This window comes from Mobula birostris, chromosome 13, assembly GCF_030028105.1.
Source record: "Mobula birostris isolate sMobBir1 chromosome 13, sMobBir1.hap1, whole genome shotgun sequence".
NCBI lineage: Eukaryota > Metazoa > Chordata > Chondrichthyes > Myliobatiformes > Myliobatidae > Mobula > Mobula birostris.
In genome coordinates this window covers 41,359,143-41,372,198 of record NC_092382.1, presented here as the reverse complement: position 1 = coordinate 41,372,198, position 13,056 = coordinate 41,359,143, and the positions used below count along the sequence as shown (strand labels likewise).

General features: G+C 43.8%; 1 non-coding gene across 1 annotated transcript; it reads left to right on the top strand.

The window, feature by feature from the left end:
• The first annotated feature begins 1,285 nt into the window (after window positions 1-1,285).
• trnap-ugg (transfer RNA proline (anticodon UGG)) lies at window positions 1,286-1,373 on the top strand. Its single transcript is given in 2 exon segments — window positions 1,286-1,321; window positions 1,338-1,373. It is a non-coding gene; the product is annotated as a tRNA-Pro (tRNA).
• The last annotated feature ends 11,683 nt before the right edge of the window (window positions 1,374-13,056 follow it).

Here is a 13,056-nt window from a genome sequence, read left to right as displayed (position 1 = left end):
TTAGGCCACACTTGGAGAACTGTGTCCAGTTCTGGTCGTCTCACTATTGGAAGGATGTGGAAGTATTGGAAAGGGTACGGAGGAGACTTACCAGGATGCTGCCTGGTTTAGAGAGTATGGATTATGATCAGAGATTAAGGGAGCAAGGGCTTTACTCTTTGAAGAGAAGGAGGATGAGGGGAGACATGATAGAGGTATACAAGATCTTAAGAGGAATAGACAGAGTGGAGAGCCAGCGCCTCTTCCCCAGAGCACCACTGCTCAATACAAGAGGACATGGCTTCAAGATAAGGGGTGGGAATTTCAAGGAGGATATTGGAGGAAGGTTTTTTTACTCAGAGAGTGTTTGGTGCGTGGAATCCACTGCCTGAGTCAGTGGTGGAGGCAGATACACTAGTGCAATTTAAGACACTACTAGACAGGTATATGAGGGAGTTTAAGATGGGGGGTTATATGGGAGGCAGGGTTTGAGCGTTGGCACAACATTGTGGGCCGAAGGGCCTGTACTGTACTGTACTATTCTATGTTTCTATGAAACCAACGTTTATTTACAACGTCAACACTTTGAGAGAAATGTGGGTTAAATTGTTTATTTGTTTATATTGTGGTGCAGTGACTGGGGTGATAGATAGAAGAGGCTTGGGGTGAGGGGGGTGGGGTGGTATTGCGAAATGGAATGGTTGATCGGAACATCTGTCTGGGGGGAGGGTTGGAAAAAGTCCGCTGGAGAAGGTGCACAGGAGGTTCAGCAAAGTGTTGCCGCGATTAGAGCATGTCTTGTAAGCGAAGATTGAAGAGCTGGATCTTTTCTGTTCGAAGTTACGGAGCGTGATGGAGGTGTGTAAGATTACAAGAGATACAGACATGCTGGACAACAGCACCTTTTCCCAGGGTGACAACGGCCAATAGGAGAGGACATACGTTGAAGATGAGTGGTGGAAATGTTAGGTCAGAGATTTTTTTTGTACACAATGTAGTGGGTTCTGGGAACGCATTGCCGTGGTACTGGTTGTGGTTGACACAATAGGGACATTAAAAAGATACTTGGGTAGACAGATGGCTGTCGTGAAAATAGCAAATTATGATCTCTGTCGGAGGGAACAGTTATATTGTCGACAGAGTCGGGCTACATAGGTGACAGAGCTTCGTTGGCCGAAGGGCCTGCAGTGCGTTGTGCAGAACTTTGCTCTTTGATCTACTTTGGTCGTAAAATTTCCTCCAGATGTGTTGACGAAGGGGTTTGTGAAAGTGAAAGGCAGCACTTTTATATCATCAATATAGAACGGGCTCGTTGGTCTAGTGGTATGATTCTCGCTTTGGGCCTGAATTTGCGAACATGCGAGAGGTCCCGGGTTCAAATCCCGGACGAGCCCCCAATAGATTTTTTTTTCGAATTTCAGACATTGAAGCACAGAAGAATGAGGGAAGATATTTAGTTGTATAGAAAATTATGAGGGCTATATTTATAGGTCACTGCATGCAATCTTTTCCTCCTCAGGTTACGCGAGACGACAACTAGAGATCGCAGCTTTAGAGTAGAAGGTGAAAGATTTGGGTTGGCGAACAAATAGATTGGAATGGATAGGGAGTGTTGTTACGCTGAGTGGTTAATCCCTGCTCCTACAATCTTGTGTTTTATTTGTATTATTGAAATTCAGCTCTTTCAATAGTAACATCGAACTGAGATACAGAAAGTGAGCATGGATATTTGAGTTTAAGTAGATGAACACCTTCCAAATTTTTTTCACTTCTGGAGACATTCTTGCCGAGCAGAGTGTGGCAAACGTAACCTCGTAGTTTCACAAAGGAACTGAGAAAACCAGCGAATTAGAGCAAACCTGCTATACGAAATTATGAGGGGTATAGACAGCGTTAGTGCAAGCAGGCCTTTTCCATTGAAGTTGAAGCCAGAAGTCATAGGTTGTGGGTGAAATGTGAAATGGTTAAGGGGGAACTTCTTCACCCAAAGGGTGGCACTCAAAAGTATTTTGGAAAGTTTCCGTATATTTAGTCTACCATGAATACCAACCCACAGGTGTCATTGTTAGATGATCGACCAGAAGTAGGGAACAGGTAAATAAGGGCATTTTGCTGGATGGAAAGAAGTGACAAGTTTGGTTTTGCGGAGCTCAGTACCCAGCATAGTTTTTGGCAGTGTATGGCGATAATTTTGAAGTAAAGTATTTAAATATTAGATTCAATGAGTTACATGTACATCTGAACATCCGGTGAAATTCGCTGTTTGCGTCAAGTCAAATCAGCGAACGTTGTGACGTGGCAGCCCGCAAGTGTCCGCAACCAACATAGCATGCCAGCAGCACATTAACCCGAACCCGTACGGTTTTCAACTGCGGGTCGAATCCGGATCACCCGGAGGGAACCCACGCGCTCAGGGGTAGAACGAACAAACACTTTGCAGTTAGCTGTGGGAATTGAATTCCGATCTTGCGGCGGCAGCTATAGTAGTCTTATGCAAACCGCTAAACTACCGTGTCATGGTGTGGACACATTGTCTGTTTACGGACGACATGAAACTGCACGGTTGCTTGTGGGATGTAGAGTAGCGAGCTAGGCATAAAGCGCCTTCGATATTGGCCATGCAGGATTGTTGAAAGACCAAATGCGTTCCAGATCTAGACGGTGATAATTGAGAGTGTACAATTCGGTAGAGTTAACTATATACAAATCAGATAGACAAATCGTAAATTAACAAAAAAAATTAAAAAAAAACGCAAACAGGAATTCTGCAGATACTGGAAATTCAAGCAACACACATCAAAGTTGCTGGTGAACGCAGCAGTCCAGGCAGCATCTCTAGGAAGAGGTACAGTCGACGTTTCGGACTGAGACCCTTCGTCAGGACTAACTGAAGGAAGAGTTAGTAAGAGATTTGAAAGTGGGAGGAGGAGGGGGAGATCGAAAATGATAGGAGAAGACAGGAGGGGGAGGGATGGAGTCAAGCTCTGTCCGCCAGAGAAAGCAGGATCTCCCAGTGGCCACAGATTTTAATTCCACATCCCATTCCCATTCTGACATGTCTATCCACGGCCTCCTCTACTGTAAAGATGAAGCCACACTCAGGTTGCAGGAACAACACTTTATATTCTGTCTAGGTAGCCTCCGACCTGATGGCATGAACATCGACTTCTCTAACTTCTGTTAATACCCCACCTCCCCCTCGTACCCCATTCGTTATTTATTTTTATACACACATTCTTTCTCTCACTCTGCTTTTCTCCCTCTGCCCCTCTGACTATACCCGTTGCCCATCCTCTGGGTTCTCCCCCCCCCCCACCACTTGTCTTTCTCCCCGGACTTCCTGTCCCATGATCCTCTCATATCCCCTTTGCCAATCACCTGCCCAGGTCCTGGCTCCATTCCTCCCCCTCCTGTCTTCTCCTATCATTTTCGATCTCCCCCTCCCCCTCCCACTTTCACATCTCTTACTAACTCTTCCTTCAGTTAGTCCTGACGAAGGGTCTCGCCCTGAAACGTCGACTGTACCTCTTCCTACAGATGCTGCCTGGCCTGCTGCGTTCATCAGCAACTTTGATGTGTGTTGCTTAACAAAAAATATGTTGTTTCTTCACATTGACCCGTGTAAGGAAAGAGTTACGTACTATATGTCAAAAATCATTTAATTTACCATCCGTGCGTATAAACGTGTGAGAAATGTGGTGGCCGTACGACGGAGTAGCACCAGTTATGAATGTGGGAATGGTTTGAGAAAGTCAGATACCATTTAACGGACTTGTGCATGTTTATGAAAAGCATACTCGTACGGGAAGGGGACAGCAATGCGCATGTGCAGTTATCACACCATTGCAAAGACTAGTGAAAGACGTTTTAAATTTACGAATGGAGGCTACCCTCTGTGTTGAAATGAGAGAGAGTGAGAGACGGAGAGAGGAGAGAGAGAGAGGGTCCAAGAGCAGTAGAAGCGGCTGACAGTCACATGGTTCGGTTCAGTTCTGTGTAAACCGATTCATCGTGAGATCGCTGAGTGCTTTCTGTAATTTATACGCTTCCGTATTTCAAAGTGATTTTTCAGCCAATTTCGCATGAACTCCAGCGAATAGATGGTCCGAGCCATGAAAGGCTGCTCATAGGGTTAAATCTTTCATTCCCTCGATAATTCTCATGAATCTTTTCTCAATCTTTTCTAATGCCAGTACACTTTTTCTTATCAGATAGGAGGTCCAAAAGTGCTCATGATACTCCAATTCTGGTATGAAGGAAATCTTATAATGCCTCCGCGTTACACCCTCTGCTTTTATAGTTCAACTCTCTGGAAACGAATGCTACCGTTGCATTTTCTCTCCATACCACCGAAACAACCTGCGCGTTAACATTTACGTTGCCCTACACAAGTACTCCTATCTCTGTCTGCATCACCTATTCCTGAATTTTCCCCTTGTTTAGGAAATAATCTAAACGTTTATTCCTTATACCGAGGTGCATGAGCATACAGTTTCCCGCCCGGTATTCCACCTGCTTCTTTGTCAATCTCTTTCATTCCAGAAGACTCCCTTCTTTCCCATTTCTGGCTGTCTTCATACCGTCCGCAAACTTGGCTACTGAACCATCAATTCTGCCATCTCATTTATTAAACTGTAATCTGAAAGTCAGCAGTCCCAACACCGATCCCTATGGCACACCACTAGCCGCAGGCAGCCACCCAGAATAAGCCAATGTTACTCCCCCTCTTTGCTTCCTGCCAGTCAGCTAAATTTCTCTCCATTCTTGTGTCTGTCCCGTAATACCATGCACCCTTATGTTGTTTAGCAGCCTCATGTACGGTACCTTGTCAAAGGTTTCCTGAAAATCCAAGTGATCGACATCCACTGAGTCCCCTTTGTCTATCCTGCCTGTTACGTTCTGAAGGAATTCTAACAGATTTCATGGACCAGATTTCTTGCGGGCAACAAATCGAACTTACGCCTATTTTATCCTGTGCTTCCACGTACCAGGAAAATTCTCCTTAATAATAGGCTCCCATATCTTTACAACCACGGAGATTACGCTACCTCACACGTTTGTTTGTTTGTTTGTTTTTGTTTTTTTTTTTTTGCTGCCGTACCTTCTTAAAAAATATTTCACAGCTCTCCGGAACCTTTCCAAGAGTCGGTGATTCTTGAAAGATCACACCTAATGCATTTAACATTCTCTTTATTTAACCTTTTCGTAATTCTGCTGTGTAGCGCATCTGATCCACGTGACCGATGTATCAACTACCATCCTGATAAAGGGTCTTGGCCTGAAAGGTCCCCTATTTGTTCCTCTCCATGGATGCGGCCTGACCTGCTGAGTCCTTCCAGCGTTTTGTGTGTGTTGCACAGAAACTCCAATGTGTAAAGACCAAATATTTGCACAGAATTAACCGGCATGCCACTACAATATTGAAACACCCCATGGCAGTGCACTTTTCGGTCAGTGCTGATGTCAGTAATCGTGCAATGGCACCTGCCCTAACAAATTTGTACACACATTTGCATCCTGTGGAGTGTGGGCGCGAAAACAGGTCTACACAACAGGAAGAATGATCACAGTGAATGGCGGTGCTGGCTCGAAGGGCCGAATGACCTACTCCTACACCTATTCTCTATTGATCGCAAACAGGGAATCTTATAAAATCGTGCTTTCATTATTTATGCGGTTGCGTATCTCTTTTGATGTGTCTGACAATGTGACACGGCTACTTAATGCAAACTGCACCTATTTCCACACTTGAGGTTCTTTTTCCACGAAACCATTGTACAATGCCCACATTTAACATTCCGAGAGTAAATAACATTCTTCCCTTTGAGCATGCAGAATTATTATTGCTACTGCTATTATTATCAATAATAGCAATGATGATAATGAACGATGTTCCGATAAAGCTGGTTCACTCCAAGATTTAACCAGCTAAATATGATTTAATCGTATGTGGATTTCTTCCCAAACCTGCTCCGATCCACAATCCCTCTAAAAGTTTGAGTAATTCTTGATATCACTGCAAATTAACAAAATGTAATGTTTAATGCCTACCATATTAATTATTTGTTTGGTCATCAGTAGGTCCCTTGTCCAATGATTTACATCCGCTGAACATTTTTCATTGGTGAAATCAATTTTGTGGTAATACATTGCATGGCGATTCGTTCCACCATATTACAGTCATCTGTTAGCGCGGAAGGCTTTATGCATGTCTTTGACGACGGTGTTTTGAGGTCCACAGCAGACGTCGACAGAAACATATGATATGGAGCAGAATTAGACCTTTTTGCCCATTGTGTCTGTTCCGCCTTTCCATGATGGCTGATTGATTATCCATGTCAATCCCATCCTCCTGTTTCCTCCCCTTAACATTTGATGTTCTGATTCATCAAAAAATCCTCTGTTTTAAATATAACAAACGATATGACCTGCATAGCCTTCTGCCGATAATGAACTTCACAGAATGACACCCTCTGGTTGCAGATTTTTTTCCTGATTTTTACTCTTTGTAAACGTCCCACCATAATGAGGCAGTGCCCGCTGGTCCTGGACTACCATATTATCAGAAAATCCTCTACCAATCTATTTTATCTAGGTTTAAAAAAAAAATCAATAGATTGACGATGATCTCATTATTCTAAACACTCGCGAGTAGAGGCACTGCACCATCAAATGATCCTCATATGTTAACAATGTACTCCAACGTTCCTTTAGCATTACTATTTTTGTTTCTTTTCCCCATTTAGAATATAGTCCACGCCGTTATTCCTTCCACCAACGTGGATGTCCATGCACTTTCCTACATTATATACCATTTGTCATTTCTATGCTCGTTTTCCCCATCTGTCTAATTTCCGTACAAACACCATGCAATATCAACGCTCGGTGCTTATTCACCTATCTTTGTATCATGTGCAAGCTTGGCAAACAAAGAGATCAAGCTGTCCAACCAGATCATTGATACGTTGTCAAAATCAGCATTAACTTCGAACTCTTGTTACATGCCACCAGGGAACGCCATCTTTATTCTGTCTTTGGATCCTGCCAGTCAGTCAATGTTCTATGGAGCCCATGGAAATTTAGCAGCCTCATGCTCAGCACCAGGTCATCTAATCATAGAAAATTGCAGCACAAAAACAGGTGCTTCTGGCCTTCGTTTCATTTAAAGTTCATTTAAACTTCCAGCTGCCATCGAACTGCCCCGGTCATAAAGCTCGATACCCCTACTATCCATGTACCTGCCTAAGCTTCTCTTAAACTTTGAAATTCACTGGTTGAGCTGCTGGCTCGTTCCACACTCCCACGTTCCACTTAATAAAGAAGATTTAGCTCATGTTCCCCTTAAACTTTTCAGTTTCCACCGTTGACCCATGACTTTGGTCCACGGGCACTATCCCTTACTGGAACAAGCCTGCTGGCATTTGCACGTCCTGCAGCCCTTATTGTATTGTATACCTCAATTAAATCTCCTCTCCGTCATCTACATTGCCAAGAATACAGTCCTGACCTATTGAATCGTTCCCTATAAATCAGTTCCTCCAGGCCCGAAAGCAAAATTATTTGGAACAAGTTTCTCTGTTCTCGTTCAAACTTGCATACATCTTTTCTGTCAGTGTATAACCAAAACTGCGACCATTGCTCCATCTTAGGGGTCATCAATAAATCTTCCCATCTTCGGGACTTAATAACACACAGAAACGGTTCTGGACTGAATATTTTCATTTATGTCAGCCATGCGATATATGCATTATTTACGTCCCTATCCACCTGTGACACCACCTTCACAAGTTATCTGTATTCCCAGATCATTTTGTCCTCCCACACTCTCCCTCAGTGCCCTACGCTGCACTGTGTCAAACCTATGTCACTTGCCCTTGTAGCATTCCTCAATAGCAGATCCAATATCGCATGGCCTCTCTGCAGGACTTTTACCTACATATGAAGGAAGCATTTTAGACAAACTCTATCACATTCAGTCCTTTTACAGTATTCTCAGTGAATAATTGGAAATTATAAAAAAAAGTATCTGTTATAACAACCTGATGTTTCTTCAAACAGAGTGCGATGCTTTTAATTTCCAAATTTGTTTCCTTAAATCACTCGGACTGTTTGTTCGTCGGTAATACAGCCGACGAACTCTATGTGTTGGTGCGTGCCAAGTGGTTAAGACTTCGGTCTAGTGATCTGAAGGTCGCTAGTTCGAGCTTCAGCTGAGGCAGCGTGTTGTGTCCTTGAGCAAGGCACTTAACGACACATTGCTCGGCGACGGCACCAGTGTCAAGCTGTATCGGCCCTAGTGCCCTTTCCTTGCACAACATCGGTAGCGTGGAGAGGGGAGACTTGCAGCATGGACAACTGCCGGTCTTCCATACCACCTTGCCCAGGCCTGCGCCCTGGAAGCTTTCCAAGGTGCAAATCCATGGTCTCACGAGACTTGTAGATGTCTATATATATTATAGCCATATTAATTTGGTCGTACATTCTCTGTTTCTCAGTTCCATCCTGTTTCTCAGTTCCCGTTTGTTTCACACCGAAGGGGCATTCAATTTTTCGTTTCACAAACGTTTTAATGTTGAATTAAATATTCTGGTAGGTAAATGATATGAGAACGGATACAAATCAGTTTATTTTGCGCTGTCCTAGTGCAGTCCTGATACTGATGCAGATCCTGTTGTAACTACCAGACTGTCTGAGATGGTGTTGGAAGTCACTAAGTGTCCGACACCGAACGTTCGTGTGGTCATTGATCGTGTCACTGATAAAAACGACAGTTTCTACTCTCTGTGTCCATCACTCTCACTTTATCTGATCTCCAGACTGGACAGGAAACGCCTCACAGATTCTGGTGCCGAGAATCCTGTCTCCGATCTCACTACAAAGCAGTCACTGACGAAGCCGAAACGGAATGAAAGAAATCTGGGAGATTCATGAGTCATATTTCTTTATGCTGATAAAGCTGGATTCTAAAGCAGATAACTGGTAGTAATAGAGTCTTTGTGAGCATGAGACTCTGGGTGATCCGGTTCATTGTAAGTGGGTGTCGGATGATGATCTATGATCAATAGTTGCTTTGATAATAAATAACAGGGATCTACACCGTTTCCGGAGTCTCTCTGCTCTCACCCTCCCTCCCTCTCATCTCTAGGCCTGGCTGGAACGATGTCACTGATTTTCTTGCCAAGGAACTCGCCATCACAGTCAGTGCAAACTGCGCTCTGTCACAGTTAAACCTCGGCTGTAATGAGATGGAAGACTGGCGAATGAGACTTATGCCCGGAGCTATGAGAACAGTCAATGTAAAATACAAAAACTGATGTCAGTATCAGTCTGCAAGATATTGTGTTCAAAATCACTTGGTGTCTGAGAGTGAACGCGAGTATTATCAGTGATTGTACTGCCGATATAGTCTGAGAGTCTGCACCGTCCCCTTCCTTTCCATCACCCTCTCTCTTTCTGACCTCCGGGACGTACAGAAGCCGTCTCACAAATTCTTGCATCCAAGGTTCCGATTCCGCTCTTTGTACGAAACTGCGTACTAAAGGAGCTGGATCTGGGATGATATTCTGTCACAGACCGAAATGCTCACTGCCGCCCCCCCCAACAACCCCCCCCCTCAACATCACCTCCCCCCCCCCCCGCCACCTCCGCTCTCCACCGCCTCATTCTGTCTCTCTCGCCATTCTAGAAGCCAACGTGATCCTGTTTGGTTTCACATTTTACAGAATACGTTACCACTGCTACGGAGTCTTTACTGTTGATTCACTTTTGGAAATAGATTTGAAATACATACCCAGCCTCTGAAATTCAGGCTAAGTGGGAATCAGCTCATTTGTGAGCAAAGCAATCAAGTGAAATCACTTTGATCAATGGCCGGCTTCTGCTGCCTGTTCCAGTTGATTCGTTCTCATGAGGACAAAACAACAAACACTGGTCAACGTCACAAGTTTCCCGGGGTGAACTCGCGCGCGTCTGAATCAGGCTGACGTGAACTGATTTGTTTTTCCTAAGAAAAGCGCCTGATGGCACATGTCAGATTCCATAAAGCTACCGACGTTAACGACAGGTTATGCGGAGTGCTCTAATCAATTTATTCATGAATTTCTTCCACGAATTACAGAGGCATGATTGTTCGTATTCTGAATGACAGGAGCCCCTCAGGGCTGCGTACTGAGTCCCTTCCTTTACTCCCTGTATACCCATGACTCTATCGCCAGCCACAGCTCCAATCTGCTAATTAAATTTGCCGACGACACTACATTGATTGGCTTTATCTCACCCAATAACGGGGTGGCCTCCAGGGAAGAAGCAAGCTCGGACACAGGGATGTCAAGAAAACAACCTCTCCCTCAATGTCGCAAAAACAAAGGAGCAGGTTGTGGATCACAGCAGAAATGGAGACGACCTAACCCCCATTGACATGAATAGATCTGGGGTTGAGAGGGTAAACAGCTTTAAGTTCCTCGGCATCCACATCACCGAAGACATCATGTGGTCTGTACACCCCAGCTAGTTGGTGAAAAAGGTACAACGACTCTTCTTTCACCTCAGACGGTTGAGGAAGTTTGTCATGGGCCCCCGAATCCTAAGAACTATCTGCGGAGGCACAATTGAAAGCCTCCTTACTGGCTGCATGACTGCCTGGTATGGGAACTGTACCTCCCTTAATGGGAGGACACTGCAGAGAGTGATGCCGATAGACCAGCGCATCTGTAGTTGCGAACTCCCCATGATTCAGGACATTTACAAGGACAGGTGTCTAAAAATGTCCCGTAGGGTCATTGGGAACCTAAGCCATCCCAACCACAATCTATTCCAGCTGCTACCATCCGTTAAACAGTACCGCAGCATAAAAGCCAGGACCAACAGGTTCCGAGATAGGTTCTTCTACCAGTCTGATGGACTCAAGCTGATTTGAGTGTACTCTATATTACATTGACTGTTCTATTTATCATAAATTATTTTAAAATATACATTGCACATTTAGATGGAGACGTAACGTAAGGAGTTTTACTCTTCATGTATGTGAAGGATGTAGAAAATGAAGTAAATTCAACGACATCTGTAGTTACTGAAAGTCTGTTCTGTCTGACGTCAGAGTACGGAGACAATTATACCGATTCCTCGCTCTATCAGGGTCTAACAAGAAATAATCTGAGAGTCACTGATTTTTAATGTTTGCACATTGATCGGCGTCTAAAGTGGAAAACGGATCGCTCCGGCTCAGCAGTACATCCTGTTGTCCAGATGCCTTTCTGTGATTCGCAATACCTCCGCTTGAACTTTGGATTCAAAATCCAAATTCTAGCGACTGAACACATTAAAACGTTTTCATTTTACAGTAAGAAAATTATTATCAATACGATACCACAAATAAATTACTTCAATTCACAGCGCCAATGGAAATTGAAACCATTAAATTAATTTCACTCTTTCTGTCAATAACAATCTGGATTCCTAGGGGAAATGTGCCGGCTGAAATAGCAGGCATGGATAGAAGCGAGCACTACGCAGGACTGGAAGTCTTAGATTGACTTACTCTTTTCTTGACCAATGACAGAATTAACCTGCAGGGAGATATTAACAACGTCTTCATCTCTTCTCTGAATTTAGTTTGAGTTACTGCATAAATACAGGTGTTTGTACAGGAACTGAGCCGGGTGAGTAGATATCCAGTTTCAGAAACTATATATGCGGTGGTGTAATAGTCGTGATCAGAACGCTTGCTGAAACCGGAAATGAAGTGATTCACAGCCGCTGTCAGACTGAGTAACATGAAGCTACCCGATACACTAAAAAGTAAAATTATGGATTTTCTTCTGCTTTCCATTTCCGGGTCACGACAATCCTCACTCTTGTGACTGCGGAATCCCTTTCGGGATTTGCTGGCCACAAGGATATGTCTAACTGTCAACCCATTAAGTAGGAACATTAGACCAAAGACGCACACTGTACCCAAGAAAACTTTAAATCGGGTGAACGCTGCAAATGCTGGCGACCTCATGACATCCATGTTAAAGTCAATGCCCCATGAAATATTGCCAATTCTTCGCAGAGGTTGAAGTACAAACACATAGGGGATATTTTCCAAGGAAATCAATATCAGAATTACTACTGCAAGGATTCTCACAGTTTTCACTCTGCAGTACTTTGTTTTAAACCTCTGACAACACATGGCAACATATCGGTCAAAGGTGAAGGCGACTGTGTACCACTTTGACAGATCCAGACTGACTATTATCAGATACACCATGGGACCAAGAAAGTATGTGTAATACAGAAAGGTATGTGACAGACGTGGAATTAAAATTCCATGCAGAACGACGTGGATGACGATGACGGATAAATCTGACGCTGCCATGATCATCATGTAGGCGCAGAGACAATCGGAGAGTCCGCAGTTTCCCCGTGAGAGAATGATAATTGTCAACAGGTTTGCTGTAAAAATAATTAACATTCGTCATAAAGGACCGAGGAAGCCTTGGACCACAGAATACGTAACCCTATCACTCCAGCGAGACGCAAACAGGTCTATGGCTGCTAGCGGGGTCACGGAAATAAACACAGATAACTCCTGAACAATTACTTCTAGGACAAGTGTATAAGCGTATATTTGAGTGAGACAACACACAACATTCAGAGTGGATCGCGGCCACCCCTTAGATTTGCCTTAGGGAGCCACGTGAATGAGTTCCGGGCGTCCAGGTAAAGGAAAGAGTATTTATACCGAAATACATTATTTAATTAGATTGATTAATTGACAGAAAGTGGACGTTCACATCGAGATCCATTTTTTTTAAATTTTGCTTTTATTATTCCAGCTGATCTGAGAGGTAATAAAAGGAACGAGGCGCACTGCTGAGAGAGAATTCAATGAAAATCAGACCGGTAAGGAAGGGCTTTCGCTTTCATTGCACAATAATGATCCAAAAGGTACCTGAAATACCGCGGGTTTGTTTCACTTCACAGTTACTGATGTTGAAGGCTTCTATTTCTCAAAGTAATTACAAAGCAATTCATTTATCTTTGGTTTCCAAGATTCCGCACACGTTGTGGCGAGAAAGCAACTGATATTCCGGA